The sequence below is a fragment of the Bufo gargarizans genome, chromosome 2 (genome assembly GCF_014858855.1).
Source record: "Bufo gargarizans isolate SCDJY-AF-19 chromosome 2, ASM1485885v1, whole genome shotgun sequence".
NCBI classification, from domain to species: domain Eukaryota; kingdom Metazoa; phylum Chordata; class Amphibia; order Anura; family Bufonidae; genus Bufo; species Bufo gargarizans.
In genome coordinates, this window is record NC_058081.1 from 490,625,221 (window position 1) to 490,642,169 (window position 16,949).

The following is a 16,949-nucleotide window of genomic DNA, read 5'->3' on the forward strand; positions in this document are numbered from 1 at the left end:
CCTCTACCTTAGCCTTATGCTTCCACTGTGTCCCCACTGTCAGGAGGAAATGCCACCAGCAGCGCATCTACCAGCGTGCGCTTGTACTCGCGCATCTTACCATCACGCTCCAGTGAGGGAATTAAGGACAGTACATTGTCCTTGTAACGGGGATCCAGCAGTTTGGCCACCCAGTAATCAGCACAAGTTAGAATGTGGGCAACTTGGCGGTCATTGCGGAGACACTGCAGAGTGTAATCGCTCATGTGTGCCAGGCTACCCAGAGGCAACGAAAAGGTATTCTCTGTGGGAGGTGTATCGTCTGTGTCCTCTGTATCCCCCCAGCCACGCACCAGTGATGGCCATGAGCTGGTCTGGGTTCCACCTTGCTGTGAACATGGTTCCTCCTCCTCCATCTCCTCCTCCTCATTCTCCAGCTCGTCATCCTCCAGAACTGTGCCCTGGCTGGACAATTGCGTACCTGGCGTTTGTGGGTGCAGGTACCCACCCTCGGAGCCACTTGTGAATGACTGACCGGAAACCCTACGAAATGATCCCTCTTCCTCCTCCTGTGCCACATACTCTTCCATCATCACCAGCAGCATTTTTTCAAAGAGGCATAGTCATTGGTGGTGAAGTGCTGCTGTTCCACTATCGCCTGCTACTGCTGCTCGCACAGTCTGGCCAGCATGTGCAAGGTGGAGTTCAACCATGTGGGCAAGTTGCATATGAGACGGTGGGCGGGAAGGCCAAATTTATGCTGCAGCGCTGACAGGCGAGCAGCAGCAGGGTAAAAACGCAGAAAGCGTGCACAGACGGCCCATACTTTATAGAGCATCTCTGACATATCGGGGTAATTTTTAAGGAATCTCTGCACCGCCAAACTCAGCACATGTGCCAGGCAAGGGATGTGCGTTAAACCGGCTAGTCCCAGAGCTGCTACGAGATTTCGCCCATTATCGCTCACCACCAGGCCGGGCTTGAGGCTCACTGGTACCAACCACTCATCGGTCTGTTGTTCAAGGCCCATCCACAGCTCCTGCGTGGTGTGGGGTTTGTCCCCCAAACAGATACGTTTTAAAACTGCCTGCTGTCGTTTACCACTGGCTGTGCTGAAGTTGATGGTGAAGGTGTTACGCTGACCAGATGAGGAAGCCGGTAGAGGGTGAGGAAGCGGAGTAGGAGGAGGAAGCAGCAGGAGACAAACTGAAGCACCCTGCAATCCTCAATGGTGGAAGGACATGCGCCAAAATGCTATCCGCCTCAGGCCCAGCCACCACTGCATTTACCCAGTATGCTGTTATGGAGATATAACGTCCATGACCGTGCTTACTGGTCCACGTATCGGTAGTGAGGTGCACCTTGCCACAGATGGCATTGCGCAGTGCACACCTGATTTTGTCCCACACTTGGTAGTGCAAGGAAGGGATGGCTCGCCTGGAAAAGCTGTGGCAGCTGGCCATGACAAACTGTGGGACAGCCACGGCCATAAGGCATTTAAAACTATCTGTCTCGACCAGACGGAATGACAGCATTTCAAAGGCCAGTAATTTAGAAATGCTGGCATTCAGGTCTAGGGGATCACGGGTGGGTAGGGGGGTACTTTCTCTTCCTCTCCAGTGTTTGGGAGATGGAGAGCTGAACGCTTCCATGGGACTTTGTGGATATGCTTGGTGACCCAGGTGGTGGTGTTCCTGGAAGAGCCTCTGTTTGCGGGGTGCAGGTGGCACTGTCATTCCAGAGGTGGATCAAGAGGCCAAGACTGCAGCAGAAGAGGAAGCAGGAGGAGCCAGAGACCTTTTTTGGTTTTTGAGGTGTCTACTCCACTGCAGCTCATGCTTTGCACTTAAATGCCTGGTCATGCAGGTTGTGCTCAGGTTGAGAACGTTTATGCCTCGCTTCAGGCTCTGATTGCACAGCGTGCAAACCACTCGTCTTTTTTTGTCAGCACATTGTCTGAAGAACTGCCACGCCAGGGAACTCCTTGGAGCTGGCTTTGGTGTGCTTAGTCCCTTGCTGCGATGGGCAGTAGCAGGCTTACTGTCTAGGGGACGTCCGCTCCGCTTTTGCACCCTGCTCCCTCTTCTGTTGTGCTAGTAGCTCTGTGCGACCACCGCCTCTTCCTTCGAACTACATAGATCACTCGCATGACCTTGGTTCCATGTAGGGTCGAGGACCACATTGTCCTCCACATCATCTTCCACCCAGTCTTCACCCCTGCCCTCCTTGTCAGTCTGCACACTTTCAAAAGCCCCAGCAGTTTGCACCCGTGTTTCGTCATCATCCAAGACGTGCTGCGATGGTCCTCCTATGTACTCGTCTTGAAAGTAGTTCCGCATCAGTGCACTCAATCTCTTAAACTTTTGTGGCAGGGATTGGTGGATGGCCCTGGGAAACCCTGCCAACAGAGTCATCAAAGAGCAGAAGAGACTGCTGCATGACTTGCGGCTCAGACTGCTTGGATGATTTGCAAGGGGGTGAGGTGAAAGACTGATGGACATGGGTTGCAGGTGCCAACTCTGATCTTTCAGCAGGAGACTGGGTGGGAAACAATGTGAAGGAACTGGAGGCACTGTCAGCAACCCAATCTACTATTGCCTTTTTTTGTTCTGGCCTCACCATTCGTAGAGCCACATTAGGCCCAACCAAATACCGCTGCAGGTTCTGTCGCCTACTTGCACCTGAGGAAGGGGTTTCACTTGTGCATGTAGCTGGTACAGAATGACCACATCCTCTCCCTGAAACAGGAGCTCCACCAGCAACGCCACAACCGGGGCCACATCCCTTATTTGACGCTCTCCTGTCACGAGGGTGTGAATAGCCAGGTCTGACTCCGTTATACCCGGGGTCAGGAAGTCGCAGCGGGTGGCTGCGCACTCTATTTCTAAAGATCGCGCTGTTACTTAATGGTAGCTTTCTGTGTTTGCCTTGCAATCCTTTTTGTCCTACTTAGGGATCCGTAGCTTCTTCTCAGCTGTTTCTTGTCCGGCACGCCCAACCTCTTTATATTCCCCTCTCCCACTTCTCTGGTTGCCATATATAGAGCTTCCTGCCTGGACTTCTATACTGACCTACTGGAGCTGAGTTACTGTTATTCTTGGTTGTTGTACCAGAGCATTAACCTCCGGATCCCTGTTGGTTGGTTGTTGTCGCCCACCTGGGACTATATGTTTTGTCAGTAGTGTCTGTCCTCTCCCTGGTGTTTCCCTTTAGTGTTAGTGGTGCTGACTAGTGTTCCCACCGCCCTATTCACTACTTAGGGCACATCTTAGGGAAAGCCAGGGTTTAGACACGTGATCGGCGTACGGGTGAGAAGCCCGTCTAGGGACGTCAGGGCAGTCAGGTGCCAGCCTAAAGCTGAGTTAGGGGTCACCATCATTCCCTCTCCCTAGGACAGGGCCTTCCTTTTCTCTCCCTTTGCGTCAAGTATGTGATCGGCACGCCGGTCATGATATCTCCTCATATTTCTCAAATTTAGGATCTTGCCCTAAATGGGTGTTTAATTAATAGCAGAATAGAACGACAGTATATAAAGGTTGTATCTCACATTTACAGATGCAGACTAGGCCACATTTAAAGTTTTTTGCCCAAAACAGTTGTTTTTCAAATAACTGAATAGAACCACAGTATCTGAAGTGTGTATCTCACAATGACATATACAGCAAAGGCTGCAAAATTTAGTTCAGGACCCAAAATGAGTGTTTGTTTGATAACTGAATATGACAGCAGTATATAACCCTTGAATTTCACATGTGCTGAGGAAGCAAGGGCTGTAAAATTGTGTATTTTGCCCAAAAAGGGTATTTTATTAATAGAAGAATATAACCACAGTATCTAAAGTGTGTATCTCACACGTACAGATCCAGACTAGGCCGCAATTAAAGTTTTTTGCCCAAAATGGTTGTTTTTCAAATAACTGAATAGAGCCACAGTATCTAAAGTGTGTATCTCACATGGACTGATCCAGACTAGGCCGCAATTAATGTTTTTTTTTCCCCAAAATGGTTGTTTTTTAAATATCTGAATAGAACCACAGTATCTAAAGTGTGTATCTCACAATGACATATGCAGCAAAAGCTGCAACATTAAGTTTTTGGCCCAAAATGGGTGTTTGTTTAATAACAGGATATGACAGCAGTATATAAACCTCGAATTTCTCACATTTTTAGAAAAAAAGGGGGTATTTTGTTATCCATGATCTTAATCCATTTATCTTTAGTTTTTGTTTCAGAATATATTAGACAAGTATTTTTATTTATTAAAGTATTTTTATCTACTTAAATATATTTGATTCCCTATAGATTCCTGCAATATCAGAAGGGGGTGTGCCTGCCCGATCTACATATACTTTTCTGGCTTTTTTGCCCTTTTTTGCTGGACTGAGGTTGGTACAGTGGGAGGATAACCCCTTGTTGTCCGTTTCTCTCTAGTGTGAGCCCTCTCAATTACACTGTTAAAACTGTAATCTGTAATTTTTTTACTTTATTTTTTGTCCCACACTGGGACTGGGTTTGATCCCCTGTACAATGCATTACAGTATATCTGTATTGTATTGCATTGGCTATAAGTGTATTACTGCTTGCCTGTGAGATCCAGGGGACCATCGGGTCCACGTCATAGCAGCGCAATGGCAGCTCTCTCCCTGCCCATACATCAAACGTGCCGTGGTCAGCGCTGAATGCAGCACATCTATGGTTAACACTGATGCCGGCACATACAGCCAGGGTCCGGCTATCAGTGACTGCCGGACCCATGCAGCTGATCGAGCAGGCGCAGCTCCTGCACCCGCCCGATCAGCACACCGTAGTACTACAACACTGGGATTTTTGACACAGTAGCCAGTAGTGTTAATGACGAATATTCGAATTGCAAATTGTTATCGCGAATATAGGCACTTCGAGAATTCATGAATATTTAGAATATAGTGATATATATTCGTAATTTCCAATATTCATGATTTTTTTTTTAAATCAGTACACATGATCCCTCCCTGCTTCTAGCTTGTGGGCCAATGAGAAGGCTGTAGTATCTTTGACTTTAGGAGTAGTGTTGATTGCGAATTTTCGTAATTAGAATTTTCAATTGCCGAGTAAAAACATGATTTCTCCCTGCTTCTTGCTTGTGGGCTAATGAGCCATTGGCCCACTTAAGCAGGGAGGAATCATGACTTTAGATGGGAAAAATGACAAATGTTCTAAAAAAACTAATATATAGCACTATAGCGAATATATTCGTTTTTCTAATATTTGTTTATATTCTAAAACAAGAATATATAGCAATATAGCAAATATTTAAAAAAAAACTAATATAGAGAAATTGAGGTAATATAGTGCTATAATCTTCTTTGTCTAATAGTTGTAATTTTTTTCTCATCTGAAGTCTAGATTGGAAAAAACTTACAGCTATTAAAAAAAGATTATATCACTATATTAGCTAAATTGCTCTACATTAGTTTTTTTTTTGGAATATTCGCTATATTGATATATATTCTTGTTTTAGAATATTCGAAAAAATGAATATATTTGTTTTTTCAAATATTCGTAATATTCTAAAACAAGAATATATAGCATTATAGCGAATATTAGAAAAAAAAACTAATATAGAGCAATTTAGCTAATATAGTGCTATAATCTTTTTCTAATAGTTGTATTTTTTTTCACATCTGAAGTTCAGATTGGAAAAAAATTACAACTATAAAAAAAAAAAGATTATAGCACTATATTACTAAATTGCACTACATTATTTTTTTTTTGAATATTCACTATATATCTATATATTCTTGTTTTAGAATATTACGAATATTCAAAAAAACGAATATATTCAGTTTTTAGAATATTCGTAATTTTTCCCATCTAAAGTCATGATTCCTCCCTGCTTAAGTTGCTTATGGGCCAATAACTCATTGGCCCACAAGCAAGAAGCAGGGAAGAATCATGTTTTTACTTCGGCAATTGAAAATTTAGCATTACAAAAATTTGAATTACCAATATTCTAATTTTTGCATATTACGCGATCATTACCTTACTGATTTTTTGAGTAAAAATATTGTAGAATATAACGAATATTCAAATTTGTGAATATTCGATGAATATTCTACAAAATATTCGCTAAATATTGCAAATTCTAATATGACCCCTGCCGCTCATCACTAGTAGCCTGCACCGTACATGTACGTTGCTGGTACTGTATAAATTAAAGTCACTCACTACACTAACTTTTCAACAAGCTTTGCGTCTATTTGTCTTACTCCTTCTGCTGTTCACCCCTTCTCCCTCTTTCTCCCCTCTTCATAGTCTTTACTTTAAAATGTTCTTAAAGCTGCTGGGGTTCCCAAGTGCAGCAGTATGTCCTCTTTGTGTCGCTCACAAACATTTATCTACCCAGCTTTCCTGAGATACATGCACACTTTGGCAATGGGGAACACAGATATATACAAAAGCTGAGTTGGGAGGGGGATGGGGCCACAAAATAACCTTATCTATATGTGTCTAGGTCCCTTAAACAAAGAACAGTTCAGACACATCAACCCTTGTTTAAAAGGAAAAGGGCATACTTCAAGGGAACAATCCTATACTAATTTCTCTTTAACCTTTACCTTCATACATACACCACATCTCTAATCTTTAATAACTAACAATCTTCTCACAAATAGATCCCTTCAACAGTCTCTAATCGTTCTTGAAACCAGAACTGTTTTAAGAAAGATATATTTCCAATATTCTTAGTGCTAGCCACACATCTATTGGCATACACTAGGTACAATGCTTATTTATTATAAATGTATCACTTCTAGTTATTTCAAGCTCTAATGCCCTAAATATTTCTTATTTGGACACACATAGCATTATGATAATAAGGGCTTTCATTTCTGAACCCTTAACACAAGTGCCGTTATGATCTTTGTAGACATATGAGCCCTTTTATTGCTAGTGCCATACATTTATTACTGTCTTGGCTGTGCACAAGTACTTCAGTCCATCTACAGTCCCACTCACAGCTTGTAGCAGATTAGCACAACCAATGCAACTATTAATAATCCACCTACAAATTATTACATTCCCGCAAATGCCCAGGGTTCCCATTCGGAGTAGTGGTACCAAACTACCCTCTCTATGTATCCCCCTATCAACAATAAGAGTATTCATTTGCTGAAATCACACTTCTGACACCAAGTGTTTTAACATAAATTTGACAATTTTAGAATACGCTTAAGAAGGCTAAGTGAATAAATATATTTGGAAAATGTACTAAAAATATTAAGAAATCACATACAGAGTAGATAAAAATCACTGGTCTGCAACACAATGAGGGGGGGGGGGGGGGACTCCAGTCGCCATGTTGTAGCACATGGCCAACACCCCTTGGTGACTTGGTGATACAAGAGAGACATAGTGAGCTAGCTGGACAATGTTCTCTGTGGAATTCCAATTATATGTCTTTGTGAGCAAGGTTTTTACCTTTCAAACTCTCCTTCTAAGGATGTCCAGTGAGCATTATGCATGTCTATGAGATAATGACTTAGGAATTCAGCCTTCTCAGCAAAATAGGAAGGGGTGTTATATATGTTATTTAACTATCCTTAATTCACTACATTACAAGAATATCATTACAAAGAATAGAGAATGTAATGTAACAATTAAAGGGGACAGAACCAATCAGTACTTAATTAATTATGTAAAATACCCTTACAACCCAGTGGGGGTTGTTAATGATTTTGCATTGGGGTCCTGAAGCTACAAGTTATGCTTCTAGCGAACATATAAAACATGTCAGAAGGAAAACCATAATTGTCTACTTTGCCAACTGTCCCATTTGTTAGTTTGGCTGTGCACTCTGCACTGTGTCTCTTATTAGAGAAGACTGTGCACCCTATCACTGCAATACTGCCATATTGCACTGCTATCCTTAAAATTAGTAAAGTTGATCAGTGTTTGATGTCTCTGAATTGTTTTTGAAACATTATTTGTGGCTCAGCATCACCATCTCCACATTTGGTCTATTTTACAGTCCCTGCTGTGTATCCCATAAAGCATTTTCATCCCAAAAGCCCTGAAAGGCTATTTTTAGCTGTTCTGTTTAAAAATGTGTTCCTTTCATAAAAATATATAATGTGTTCCTTTTATGTCTCTCACTTGGTACTGCTGGGGTGTGCTCTGAGAAAAATTAGTCTCCTTCTCCCTCTGGCAGTTGAAAACATAGTTTCTTTATAAGACCCTTGCAGGAGGAGCCTTTTTAGCTCTGCAGAGGCTCTGCTCTTTGTTGACAAAAAAAGTCAAACAGCTATTCAATTAGCTGCTCTGCAAAGAACAGAGGAAAGATGTGGAGAAAGCTGGTTGTGGGTAGAGTGACTGAGCATGTGTTCCCTCCAGTATTCAGCTCAATAGGTGGATGTGCACAATTCTATACACTTAGAACACCAGGTGGTGCCATAATATAACTTCACTGGATCATTTTTTAAACTACTGTAAATGGCAACAATTGTTCATTTTGTATAATCTATACAAATAACATGACATTTAATGATTAGACTGTAAGAGATGTGAGCAGACCTTTAAGGAGTTAAGCAGTATTGCTTCTTCGACACGGTGTCCTCCTTTAATTGTCAACACTGCTGGTACTCCAGTATTAAAGAGAAGGAAAAGTCCAGCCCATTACCAAGAAAAGCAGTAATATAGCTATGAGGTAATACCATAGATGAGGGCATTGTTAAATAAGTGCATTACAAGCCATCTGATGTGCACTGGGGGTGCAGGCTAAAGCACCCTAGCAACAGATGAGCAAACAACATGCTGAAGAAGAGGGAAACTCTTATTACTACTGAGGGGAATTTTAGGGGGCTTATTACTACTGTAGAACTTTTTTGGGGGGTCTTATTACTAATTAATACTGGGGAGAGCAGCAAGATAACACTGTTGTGGCACCAGTAGGGGTGGCATGATGGAACAACAATCTGATATTAGTTATAAAATTGTATATTCTGATGGAGGGTATGGTCATAGAGAGCACATTAGATGCCCCTGCAGAAGGGGATGCCTGAGTTGGCCTGGCATCCAGTGATATAGATAGATAGATAGATAGATAGATAGATAGATAGATAGATAATTTTATACTTAGGCACAATTAATTGTTTTTTTGTACATTATATTGTTAGGTGGTGGAAAAACACACACACATTAAAAGGGGCACTCCTTTCTTGAATCATCTTTAACAGGGCCCCCGAATAGCATACTGTATTTAATATTAGAGTGACTTCTATCTCTACATGCTATATAGCTGTGCCCCTACATCCAAAGTAAAGCTGGCATTTGTGGTGAGAATGGAAATGGCGTGAGAAATACAGAAACCAACTATAAAGCAGATGAGTACAGTTATTATAGTCACTTGATATTAATCTATTATTTTTCGAGCTCACAGAAACTTGCAAGAATGAGATACAGGATAATTAATAGGACATAAAAGGCCAGGTTCCCCCACTGCAGTAATAATACAAAAAGTCAAACAGAACAAGGAAGACATTGTATGACAAATACCATGAACAGGATCATAATTATTTGAATAAATGAATAGAGGAATGAATGGATGATTGGAAAAAGACCCATGTTTAACTAGAGAACTACACAGTGAATCACCGTGATCATTCATTATAAGAGATATAATTATCATTAGACCAGCAAAGTTAAGATAAATGGTTGTCACAGTGATTGGATAGGAGATAAAGTAACACCTCCTTTGCCAAAAGGAATTTTGTAGCTTGATTTCTCTGTGATGTGTTCAGAGCTTAGAACTAATTATTAATCTTACCCGTACTGTACAATCATTTTTAGTTAGAAACTATTTGACACAATTTTTCTACTAACCTTAATGGCTTTCCAAATCTAAAAATGATAACATTTGTCACCACAAGAAGGATGTATGTAGAAAACTGTCTCTCCATTGCAACCTATAAATCGGTGTTTGCCTCATCGATTATAGCATCACTTGGTAAACAGTACGGCTTCATTTTCAAGTTTTCAAGTAATATTCAAGTTGTTTCCCATTTAAACAGAATGGGCTCTCATTGGCTGTGTGTGATATCATATAGTACTAACAACACAGAGGGTCTCTAGTTTGGCTAAGTAATCTTTCAAGGTTCTTCAAGGGGTGTGACAATGAGACTGTTAAATAGCCATGAGACAATTACTTTAAAAGCTATTTTCCATAACTTTACCAAGGAATATTGCTACCGACAAGAAGGAGAGGATAGAAATACATGCATATAGAAAAAGTATGTCCCGATTTCCTATCTACAATGTGGAGTACCTGGAACATTCTGGAGAAGTGGAATATTTTTATAGTTGTTAGACTATTGAAAGATCTAGATCATATAGTGCTAGATAGCAAACATATACCATATATCATGGAGAACACATGGAAAAGCTCCTTCTTAGGTTAGTTATTTCCCTGAAGCTCCACTATTGGCGCAAAATAGGCATTGTAACGGCATACAAGGGAATGCTTCAAACTCCCGAACGGAACCTCACGAATAGCTGCTAGCAGACGAATAGGAAATGCACCCAAGCGGCTTACACTCCTAGCAATCAGTCTCTAACAGCATACAGTGAATTCCCCCAAAAACGAGACCAAGCTCCGTGTTGAGGGTAAAGCAGTGGACAGCCAGAGCTGTGTGTTTATTGTTCTTATATAACATTGTTACACATTAGTACCACCCACAGGGTTTTGTAAGACAACCAGTAAACATGTACAATACACTCAGACACTCCCACACAAAATCCTCCCCTCTGCCTGTGATACAATTACCTTACACAATGGGTTAATGTAATCATCACAGGTAGGAGAATACACAGTGTTACACAATGTCTTCTGTCCTGGAGACAATTGAAAGTAATTCAATTATCTCTCAGGACAAAGGGAAATCGCCAATATACACGTGGGGACAATAGGACAGAAATCACTATTCAAATATACAATCTTACAACCATTATAGTAAACATAGACATTTAACATATCCCCAGATAGCTTCGGTCTGAGTGCATTCAATTATTAGGTGAATGGCACTCAGACTGCACGTATACAGTTCAATTGCCATGGAGTTTAAGTTTAGCATGGGCTGATGAGAGGGCCCATAATCCTGGGGAAAGAGGCTGGCAACCAGGCTTCTCCAGCACCCAGTGGCGAGGTTGGTTTTGCCACAGGCATTGCCTGATTCCCATTCAAATCAGAGCCTCCAGGTTGAAAGTTGCTCTTTGAAACCACACACAACTCTAAAAAAAAATATATGAACAGAGAAGGGGTTGTCCTATGAAGACAAGTTATTCCCTATCCACAAGATAGGCAAAAAGTGTCTCATTGGAAGGGGTCCAACCAAAAAGAACCTCGCCAATCATTAGAATGGTGGCCCATTCCTTCCCTTTTGAATAGAGTGGCAGTCATGCATGAATGTTGACACTCTATTCAATTCTATGGGACTGCCAGAGATAGCCAAGCACTTGGACTGTTGAATTGAGTGGCAGGGGCTTCTGTGGTTGGACACCTACCAATCACACCCCCAACTTGTGGATAGGGGATAAATTGTCTTAATGGGTATATGACCCATTGATAAGGTATATAACTTTTTCAATGGTATATAAAAGTAGACTTTTGACCTGAATATATGGTTACTTCCATATTTCTTGCTCACAGAGAAAATTAATTGTTGGCAAAAATATCAAATTGAAGGCTATAAGGCAATTACTCCTCATGAAAGCATCCCTGAATACATTTTAGACACTATAGAATTCTGTGTTCAATTAATTTAAACAATGGCTCCAGTGCCACTAGGAACCAATGTGCACCTGTCACAGTGGTATCATTATCGCTATACTTTTTCTGCAGAGCTTTTCACGTCATCCAGAATACATTGTCTTCCTGTCTCTCTAGAAGTGTTCAATGCTTTCAGTTCTACCTTGACTGCGTGCTGGAATGAATACTTAATTTGATCCTATGGAACAATTGCAAAGCACAGTGCTATTCGCATATTGTCATGTCAACATGCTCACAGTGTCTTACAAATAACTGTTTGTGTCCTCTACAGAGGAACGATGACTAATATTTTACAAGCCGGCAGTTTGAGGTTCATCCATTGATTGTTATATCAAAGCACTTTCCATTTTTTTTTTTTTAAGATACAGTGCATCTAAAAACAATGGTTTTCTTCTGTGCATTTTTTGAAGCCTTGTCACTTCTCAGTCACTTTTGATCGGTAATTTCAAAGTGCTTTGACGTATCTGCTTTGAATGAAAATTGTGTGTTCTTTGACAAAAATATGTATTTTTTATTTTTTGGGGGGGCACATAAACACAACCTATTTGTAAAGGAGTTTTCCCAAAATGTTTTGAAGAGCACTTGCGGACTTGGATAACGGTTTGTGAAAAGTTATATCCTCCACACTTTACCTGTTTATTAATACCGTGCAAATTACCACTTAATTATGTCAGTAAACAGAAAGTATTTTACATTTTTCATGAAATTTATTTACAGAGTGTTCATTCTGTATGAAAAGGTCACAAACATATATTTAAAGCAGTTGTCTGAGATAATTAAAAATCTTAGATAACCCCTACAATATATAAAAAATAAATAAAAAATCATATACAGTATACATCCATTACTACATCATAATTCTCTGCAGTACACCTGCTGCTGTTTTTTCAAGGGGTGAGTGTATGATTGTTTTTTAAGAAATTGTAGCGGTTTTTCAACACTTTTAATTATCTTGATAAAACCCTTTAAGAGATCTAGAATTTTCTTCTCATTTTTGTGGATATTTGATTTTGTTTTTCAATTTGTACATAGGCTTTCATTTTATATACTGTTGTCAAGAAAACAATGCATCATAGTTTTAATTTTCTATTTACTTTAGTTTTAGAGCATAAGATTACAAAAAGTATGGTATTCAGGTAGAATGTCATATTTACAAATCCCTGTATTGATTTTGAAACACATATGAATATGTAGCAAAAAGGTAAGTGGGCTTTAGAGTCACATCAAACATGACTCATGTCTGTACATTTTATGCAATATTTCTTTGTAGACATGGGATTAATTTTAGCCTGCGCCAGATTATATTATCGTCATGCACCCTTTAGCACATGTTGCATGGGGGAAAGTTATCAGCACACCAATTTCCCACTACAGTATGTCAGCATTGATAAATTGTGCTTAGTAGTGTTGGTCGAGCACTAGAGTTGAGCGGACACCTGGATGTTCGGGTTCGGCAGGTTCGGACGAACTTGGGAAAAAAAAATTGGGTTCGGGACCCGAACTTGACCCCGAACCCGAACCCCATTGAAGTCAATGGGGACCCGAACTTTTGAGCACTAAAATGGCTGTAAAATTGTCATAGAAAGAGCTAGAGGGCTGCAAAAGGCAGCAAAATGTGCTTAAGAGCATGGCAAATGTGGATAGGGAAATGAATTAAAAAAAAACATAAAAGACCTTAAAAAATAAAAAATAGGAATGATGTAGGAGGAAGAGGTTGAGGAGGCGGTGAATGGGTGGATGTGGTCGTGTAGACTCACGTGGCGGTCTAAGTGGAAGCACCGGCGAAGGAGGAATAGGTAGCCAACACAGATGTGTGTTATTTTGCATCTTTACATAGTGGTATCCCCCAAAATATTGGGACATATAAAATTAAAAAAAGGAATAAGTGCACTTGAGTACAAGGATGGATGGTTGAAGCTGTTAGAACTGTCTATTCTGCACAAGGTACAGACAAGTCCTGAGGGATCCAAGCCTAGTTCATTTTAATGAACGTGAGCTTGTCCACGTTGGCTGTGGACAGACGGCTGCGTCTGTCTGTAATGACGCTTCCTGCCGTGCTAAATACACATTCAGAGAGTATACTGGCTGCAGGGCAGACCAGCACCTTCAAGGCATACAGGGCAAGCTCTGGCCATGTGGACAATTTGGAGACCCGAAAGTTGAATGGGGCAGAACCATCAGTCAGTACGTGTAGGCGTGTGCACAGGTACTGTTCCACCATATTGTTCAAATTCTGCCTCCTGCCAACACGCTCCATATCAGCAGTTGGAGCCAGTTGTTGCGGCGAGGTGACAAAGCTTTTCCACATGTCGGCCATGCTAACCCTGCCTTCTGAGGTGCTGGCGCTGACACAGCTGCGTTGGCGACCTCTTCCTCCTCCCCTGCCTTTGCCTTGTTCTTCCACTTGTCCTCCGGCGTCAGTCGGAAATGCTCTCAGAAGCGCATTTACCAGGGTGCGCCTATAGTCGCGCATCTTGAAATCACTCTCCAGTGAGGGAATTAGGACGGCATATTGTCTTTGTAACGGGGATCCAGCAGGGTGACCACCCAGTAGTCAGCACACGTTAAAATGTGGGCAACTCTGCTGTCGTTGACTGCAGCATGTAGTTGCTCATGTGTGCAAGGCTGCCCAGAGGTAAGGACAAGCTGTCCTCTGTGGGAGGCGTATCATCTGCGTCCTTCGTATCCCCCCAGCCACGCACCAGTGATGGGCCCGAGCTGTGTTGGATGCCACCCCGCTGTGAACATGCTTCATCCCCATCCTCCTCCTCATCCTCTTCCTCCTCATCCTCCAGTAGTGGGCCCTGGCTGGCCAGATTTTTACCTGGCCTCTGCTGTTGTAAAAATCCTCTCTCTGAGCCGCTTCTAAAAGACTAGCCTGAAAGTGTTAGAGATGACCCCTCTTCCTCCTCCTCGTCCTGGGCCACATCCTCTTCCATCATCGCCCTAAGTGTTTTCTCAAGGAGACATAGAAGTTGTATTATAACGCTGATAACGGCATCATCGCCACTGGCCATGTTGGCGGAGTACTCGAAACAGCGCAACAGGGCACACAGGTCTCGCATGGAGGCCCAGTCATTGGTGGTGAAGTGGTGCTGTTCCGCAATGCGACTCACCCGTGCGTGCTGCAGCTAAAACTCCACTATGGCCTGCTGCTGTTCGCACAGTCTATCCAGCATGTGCAAGGTGGAGTTCCAACTGGTGGGCACATCGCAGTGCACACTTGATTTTATCCAATACTTGGTTGTGCAGGGAGGGCACGGCTCTCCTGGAGAAGTAGTGGCGACTGGGAACGTTGTACTGTGGGACAGCAAGCGACATGAGCTGTTTGAAGCTGTCCGTCTCCACCATCCTGAATGCCAGCATTTCAAAGGCCAGTAGTTTAGAAGAGCTGGCATTCAGGGCCAGGGATCGAGGGTGGCTAGGTGGGAATTTACGCTTTCTATCAAAGGTTTATGAGATAGAGAGCTGAACACTTCCGTGTGACATGGTGGAGATGCTTGGTGACGGAGGTGGTGTTGTTGGTGGCACATCCTCTGTTTGCTGGGTAGCAGGTGCCAACGTTCCTCCAGAGGCAGAGGCCAAGGCAGCAGCAGAAGAGGAAAGCAGGAGGGGCCTGAGCCCTTTCTTGGTTTTGAAGGTACTTACTCCGTGTCTCGCATGTAGATGCCTGGTCATGCAGGTTGTGCTGAGGTTTAGAACGTTAATGCCTCGCTTCAGGCTCTGATGACACAGCGTGCAAACCACTCAGGTCTTGTCGTCAGCACAGTGTGTGAAGAAGTGCCATGCCAGGGAACTCCGTGAAGCTGCCTTTGGTGTGCTCGGTCCCTGGTGACAGTGGCCAGTAGCAGACGAACTGTTTTGGCGATGGCTGCTCTGCTTTTGCACCCTGCTCCCGCTTTTGCTACGCTGTTGGCTCAGTCTCACCACTGCCTCTTCCTACGAACTCTGAAAGTCAGTGGCACGACCTTCATTCCGTCCCCCGCATCGTCTTCCACCCAGTCTTCCTCCCTGACCTCCTTTTTAGAGTTGAGCGAACACCTGGATGTTCGGGTTCGAGAAGTTCGGCCGAACATCCCGGAAATGTTCGGGTTCGGGATCCGAACCCGATCCGAACTTCGTCCCGAACCCGAACCCCATTGAAGTCAATGGGGACCCGAACTTTTCGGCACTAAAAAGGCTGTAAAACAGCCCAGGAAAGAGCTAGAGGGCTGCAAAAGGCAGCAACATGTAGGTAAATCCCCTGCAAACAAATGTGGATAGGGAAATTAATTAAAATAAAAATTAAATAAATAAAAATTAACCAAAATCAATTGGAGAGAGGTTCCATAGCAGAGAATCTGGCTTCCCGTCACCCACCACTGGAACAGTCCATTCTCAGATATTTAGGCCCCGGCACCCAGGCAGAGGAGAGAGGTCCCGTAACAGAGAATCTGTCTTCATGTCAGCAGAGAATTAGTCTGCATGTCATAGCAGAGAATGAGGCTTCACGTCAGCCACCACTGCAACAGTCCATTGGCATATATTTAGGCCCAGCACCCAGGCAGAGGAGGGAGGTCCCGTAACAGAGAATCTGTCTTCATGTCAGCAGAGAATTAGTCTGCATGTCATAGCAGAGAATGAGGCTTCACGTCAGCCACCACTGCAACAGTCCATTGGCATATATTTAGGCCCAGCACACACAGGCAGAGGAGAGAGGTCCCGTAACAGAGAATCTGGCTTCATGTCAGCAGAGAATCAGTCTGCATGTCATAGCAGAGAATGAGGCTTCACGTCAGCCACCACTGCAACAGTCCATTGGCATATATTTAGGCCCAGCACACACACAGGCAGAGGAGAGAGGTCCCGTAACAGAGAATCTGGCTTCATGTCAGCAGAGAATCAGTCTGCATGTCATAGCAGAGAATGAGGCTTCACGTCAGCCACCACTGCAACAGTCCATTGGCATATATTTAGGCCCAGCACCCAGGCAGAGGAGGGAGGTCCCGTAACAGAGAATCTGTCTTCATGTCAGCAGAGAATTAGTCTGCATGTCATAGCAGAGAATGAGGCTTCACGTCAGCCACCACTGCAACAGTCCATTGGCATATATTTAGGCCCAGCACACACACAGGCAGAGGAGAGAGGTCCCGTAACAGAGAATCTGGCTTCATGTCAGCAGAGAATCAGTC